This window comes from Hakea prostrata, chromosome 7 (genome assembly GCF_041222555.1).
Source record: "Hakea prostrata isolate BN-2017 chromosome 7, UWA_Hpros_2, whole genome shotgun sequence".
In the NCBI taxonomy this organism is placed as follows: Eukaryota; Viridiplantae; Streptophyta; class Magnoliopsida; order Proteales; family Proteaceae; genus Hakea; species Hakea prostrata.
In genome coordinates, this window is record NC_142606.1 from 67072023 (window position 1) to 67078102 (window position 6080).

The following is a 6080-nucleotide window of genomic DNA, read 5'->3' on the forward strand; positions in this document are numbered from 1 at the left end:
CTTTTTTGGCCTTTTATTTGTAATCTCTGTTTGCTCGGAATGAAACACTTTATTTGATATTTCTCAATTTGATCACTGCCTTTGCTTTTTCGAGCATAACAGCTTAATTGTTTGTATATTTGATAAAGAGTGCCTAAGTGACTTAGGGCTTTTTGTGCCTAAGTTACTTAGGGCTTTTCTTCCCGACCTTAGTAGGTCGGTGGCCTAAGTGGCTTAGATCTTTTGTGCCTAAGTAACTTAGGGCTTTGGTGCCTAAGTGACTTAGGGCTTTTTGTGCCTAAGTTGCTTAGGGCTTTTCTTCCCGACCTTAGTAGGTCGGTGGCCTAAGTGGCTTAGGTCTTTTGTGCCTAAGTAACTTAGGGCTTTGGTGCCTAAGTGACTTAGGGCTTTTTGTGCCTAAGTTGCTTAGGGCTTTTCTTCCCGACCTTAGTAGGTCGGTGGCCTAAGTGGCTTAAGTCTTTTGTGCCTAAGTAACTTAGGGCTTTTGTGCCTAAGTTGCTTAGGGCTTTTCTTCCCGACCTTAGTAGGTCGGTGGCCTAAGTGGCTTAGGTCTTTTGTGCCTAAGTAATTTAGGGCTTTGATGCCTAAGTGACTTAGGGCTTTTTGTGCCTAAGTTGCTTAGGGCTTTTCTTCACGACCTTAGTAGGTCGGTGGCCTAAGTGGCTTAGGTCTTTTGTGCCTAAGTAACTTAGGGCTTTGGTGCCTAAGTAACTTAGGGCTTTCTGTTCCAAATCATCTTAGCTAAGTATTCTATATGTAGAAACTTCAAAAACTTTATTCAATGGAGGAAAAATTCAAAATGTCTGATTCACAAACTCTTGTGTGTATCTAAACAATTTAAAGGCAAAACTGAAAGAAAATTCCAAAATTTGTTGAGGATTTTATACTACTGATAGTATTTCCTCAAGTTGTTTGAATTCCAGGTCCGAGGAATGAGTTGTCCGGTCTCTGGATCTCGCAGCTTGTATGCTCCTGGGGCAACTTGTTGTACTACAATGTATGGTCCTTCCCAGTTTGGAGCAAGCTTTCCTTGATTTGTAGGATCAGAAGTAGATGATTTGCGGAGGACCAGATCTCCGGGAGATACTGTCGCAGTTTAACCCTTGCATTGTAATGTGTTGCAATGCATCTTTGGTATTCCTCCAATCGATACTGTGCTTTATCTCTGACTTCCTCAATGAAGTCTATGTCTGCCCTCATTCCTTCGATGTTTGCTTCTTTATTGAATTCTTCTTCTCTGATAGATCCGACCTTAACCTCTACGGGAATCCGAGCTTCGACTCCATAAGCTAGTCGGAATGGTGATTCGCCGGTGGTCGTCCTGGCAGTAGTCCGGTAAGACCACAGAACTTTAGGTAACTCTTCTACCCATCTGCCTTTAGACTGGTCCAATCTTTTCTTTAATCCTTCCAACATTGATCTATTGGTGACTTCCACTTGGCCATTGCTCTGTGGATATGCTACAGAAGACCAACGGTGCTCTATACCTTGCTCTTTACAAAATCGTTCAAATTCAGCATTTTCAAACTGTTTACCGTGGTCGGTGACAATGATTTTTGGGATACCATACCGATACATGATATTATGTGTGACGAATTTTTCCATCTGATCGGTATTGATGGACGCCAGTGCTTCAGCCTCCACCCATTTAGTAAAGTAATCGATTGCCACCACCAGGTATTCTCTGCTTCCTGTGGCCTTTGGTAGTTTTCCTACCAGGTCTATCCCCCATCTAGCGAATGGAATTGGAGAGAGGGTTGATGTCAGAGGCATTGCGGGAGCATGAGGTATGTTGGCGTGTGCCTGGCATTTATCACATTTGCAGACGTGAGCTTTCGAATCTTCTTGTAACGTGGGCCAATAGTATCCTTGCCTTATTACCTTGTCTGCTAAGGCTCTGGCTCCTATATGACCTCCACAATTTCCTTCATGAATTTCTTTTAGGATGACAGCTGCCTCTGGAGCCCCTACACATCGTAACAATGGTCGGGTGAGAGACTTTTTGTACAACTTTTCATTTCTGACAGTGTATCTGACTGCTCTTTGCTTTACAGTTCTAGCTTCTTTTGGATCTTCTGATAGTAAATCACTTTCCAGATAATTGATTATTGGAGTCATCCAACCGTGCTCGGTTTGTATGTGCATTTGGTCGGTCAAATTGATGCTCATAAACTGTAGCTCTTCCATATATATGACCGGGTCTGCTTCCATCTCTTCCGTAGCCAACCTAGATAAGGCATCTGCCTGCTCATTTTCTGCTCTAGGGACTTGTTGGATTTGGATGTCTTTGAAGAATTGTCTGTATTGGCTGACCATAGTCAGATATTTAGTCATCCTCTTTTCTTTTGCTTCATATAGCCCGTTCACCTGATTCACAATCAATTGTGAGTCGCTTCTGACTTCGATGTTCTAAATGTCAAGGACTTTTGCTATACGGAGACCTGCTATTAATGCTTCATATTCTGCTTCATTGTTTGAGGCCTTGAATTGGAAGCGTAGTGCATACCGTATTTGGAATCCTCCTGGGCTGATTAGGAGTAATCCCGCTCCACTCCCCTGTGCGTTGCTAGAACCATCCACTGAAAGTATCCATCTTTTGATGCTTTCGGAAGTGGCCTCTTCTTCTTGCTCATGCCTTGGTTCAGGAGTTTCAAGGATGAAATCAGCCAGGACCTGTGCTTTAATAGTTGGTCTTGGTCGGAACTCTATCTGATGCTCGCTTAGCTCAACTGCCCATGATACCAGTCTTCCGGCCAGGTCTGGTCGGTGTAGTATTTTCTTCAAGGGAAAATTTGTTAATACTGCAATACGATGTGACTGGAAATATGGTCTCAGTTTTCTGGCTGCTATGACCAAGGCCAAAGCTTGCTTATCCACTTCTGGATACCTTGTTTCAGCATCAAGGAGCACGTGGCTCACATAGTAAACTGGGTTTTGCTGTTTTCCTTCATCTTGCACTAGTACTGCACTAACAGCCAGGGGTGAAGTTGCCAAGTAAACGATCAGTTCCTTTCCTGTGGTCGGTCATACAAGCAGGGGTGGAGTATTTAGCTTTTCTTTCAGATGTTCGAAAGCTTGTTGACACTCCTGGCTCCATTCTTGTACTCCCTTTTTGGAAATATTTTTTAAGGCTTGAAAGAAAGGTGAACATCTCTCTCTTGACCGGGCTATGAACTTGTTCAAGGCTACTACCCGACCAGTGAGACTTTGTATTTCCTTGATGCTTTTTGGTGGTTTCATCTCTTGTATGGCTTTTATCTTCTCAGGATTAGCCTTTATTCCTCTTTGAGATACCATGAAACCCAAAAATTTTCCTGAAGATACTCCAAAAGCGCATTTCGCTGGGTTGAGCTTCATTTTATATGCTCGGAGTACCTCAAAAACTTCTGCTAAGTCTTTTAGATGTTTGGATTGAGATGTGCTCTTTATCAGCATGTCATCAACGTATACCTCCATATTCCTGCCTATTTGCTGCTCGAAAATTTTGTTGACTGCTCGCTGGTAGATTGCCCCAGTATTTTTTAGACCAAAGGGCATTACTTTGTAGTAGTAACTATCCCTGTCTGTCATGAATGTTGTGTGTTTCTGATCATCTGGGTTCATCAAGATTTGGTTGTATCCTGAATAGGCGTCCATGAAACTAAGCATCTCGGGCCCAGTTGTTGCATCGATGAGCAGGTCTATCCTTGATAGAGGATAACAATCCTTTGGACAGGCTTTGTTTAGGTCGGTATAGTCTGTGCACATTCTCCATTTTCCGGTTGCCTTCTTTACCATGACCACATTGGCCAACCAAGTTGGGTGGTCGATAGGTTTAATGAATCCAGACTGCTTCAACTTCTGAGCCTCTGTTCGGATGGCCTCATGCTTTTCCAAAGAAAAATTTCTTCTTTTTTGTATTACTGGAATTGCCTGAGGATCAATATTTAACCTGTGCTCGGCTACTTTTCTATCAATTCCGGGCATATCTTCGGCCGACCATGCAAAGACGTCAGTATTTCTCTGTAGAAAGCTGGTTAGACTATTTTTGAACTCTTCTTCTTGTTCTGCTCCGATCATGGTTCCGTGATCTTTCCTTGAATTCAGCATAATCTTTTCCAATTTTTCTACTGGTTCGGCTCTTTGCATGTTTTCTTCATCACGATCATCTCTGATTTCGACTGCCATGGTAGAGCTTGTTTTTATTCGCTTTCTCATGTAATTGGCGTATCTCTGCTTGCTTCCTTTTTGGTTGGCAGAACATTCTCCTATTCCCTTTTTTGTTGGGAATTTCATCTTCATGTGTAAGGATGATACTACCGCCTCCAGGGTACAAAGGGTTGGTCGTCCTAAGATCATATTAAAAGCTGACAAATCTCGGACGACCATAAAATTTGTTTGGATGACCCTGTCTCTGGGGTGTTCACGGATACGAAGATCTAATCTGATGGTGCCTTCCGCTTGGGTTGAGGTTCCTGTAAAACCGTATAAGTGCGTTCCACAGGGGATCAACATTTTCTCGTCTAGTTGCAATTTATGGAAAGCCTCCAATGACAAGATATCTGCTGATGATCCTGCATCTACTAGGACTCTATGGACCTCTGCTCCGGCCAGAGTGACTTTGATGACAAGGGCATCGTCGTGGGGAGTGTTTACCCCCTGTTTATCTTTGGATGAGAAGGTGATCGGTTCTGAAGTGATCTTCTCACCTGGTTTCTCAAGCTCGGCATTCCCCACATATCGTGCTTTTCTTTTGGCTTGTCTACTTGATTCCTCAGTTGGGCCACCGAACACGGTAAATATTGGTGGTCATTTTTGACTGTCTCCTCCTTCCCGTGGTCGGGACTTGTTTTGGCGTCTTTCTTTGCTTGGAGATCTATGCCTCTTCCTACCCCCTTCTATTTGCTTTTGATCAGGCTGGGTAGGTTGGAGGTATTTCACAAGCCGCCCTTGATCGATGATTCTGTCAATTTCCTCTTTTAGTTGTCGACAGTCATCTGTCCAGTGTCCGTGAATTTTGTGGAAGTCGCAATATTTGCTTTTGTCCCGATTTCCTGGACGAGAATGTAGCTTTTCGGGCCGCTGAGAATTCCTCGATCTTTAATCTGCATCAGGATTTCTGATCTTCTCATGGCCGGTAACTTTTCCTGTTCAGGTCGACCATCCCTGGTCGGGTCTATGGTCGGTCTTCTGACAGGTTGGTACTTTTCTTTGTATGTTCTTGTCTCCATGGTTGGATGCTCCTTCTTTCAAGATTCAATTGTTTCTCATATCTCCGCTTGCTTGTGGCATCGTTCACGGAGATCGTCATACATTTCAGGCATGTCATTCAAAAGTCTCTCAAGTAGGCCTTCATGGCTGAGTCCTTGATACAAGGCGTGGAAGGCTATCTTTTCATCCAGATTTTTAATCTGCATGGTTAATTTATTGAATCTCTCAAGGAAATCTCTAATGGACTCCGTTCGCCCTTGTTTTACAGCGAACAAGGTTTCTTCTCTCTTTTTGGTTTCTACTCCGCTTTGGAAATGCAATAAGAAAGTCCGACCTAGATGTTCGAAACTTTTTATTGTGCCACGGGGCAGAGCTTGGTACCAATCTAATGCAGCTCCAGTCAGTGATGCTGGGAAACTGCGACACATAGCTGCTTCATTGTGTCTAGAAGTAGACATGACAGACTTATAGTGGGTGATGTGATGTTTAGGACACTTCGATCCGTCGTACGCTTTGAAGGTCGGGCATTTGAAACCTATTGGCATCTCTGCTTCCGAGACGCTTTTGATGAAAGGGTCCTCCTTTAAGACAGCATATAGCTCTTCTTTTCCCAGTTTTAGGGCTTTTTTGACCGTCTCGTCAAGGTCGGTGATGCGCTTATTCATCTCGTCATCCCGCTTCTTTGAACCATTATGATTCTTTTTGTCCTTTGCGGCTTTTTCTGGATCTAAGCTGCTTCCTCGATCTCCGTCGTCTTCGACTGGAGGATTCTTTTCTGGAATAACCTCTTTCGAGGCTCGAGATTTTGCCAGCTCTTTTTGAGATTGTTGAAGGATCTGATCGATCACTGGTGGTCGGTCACGCCTGCTCCCCTTGGGACTTCTTTGTTT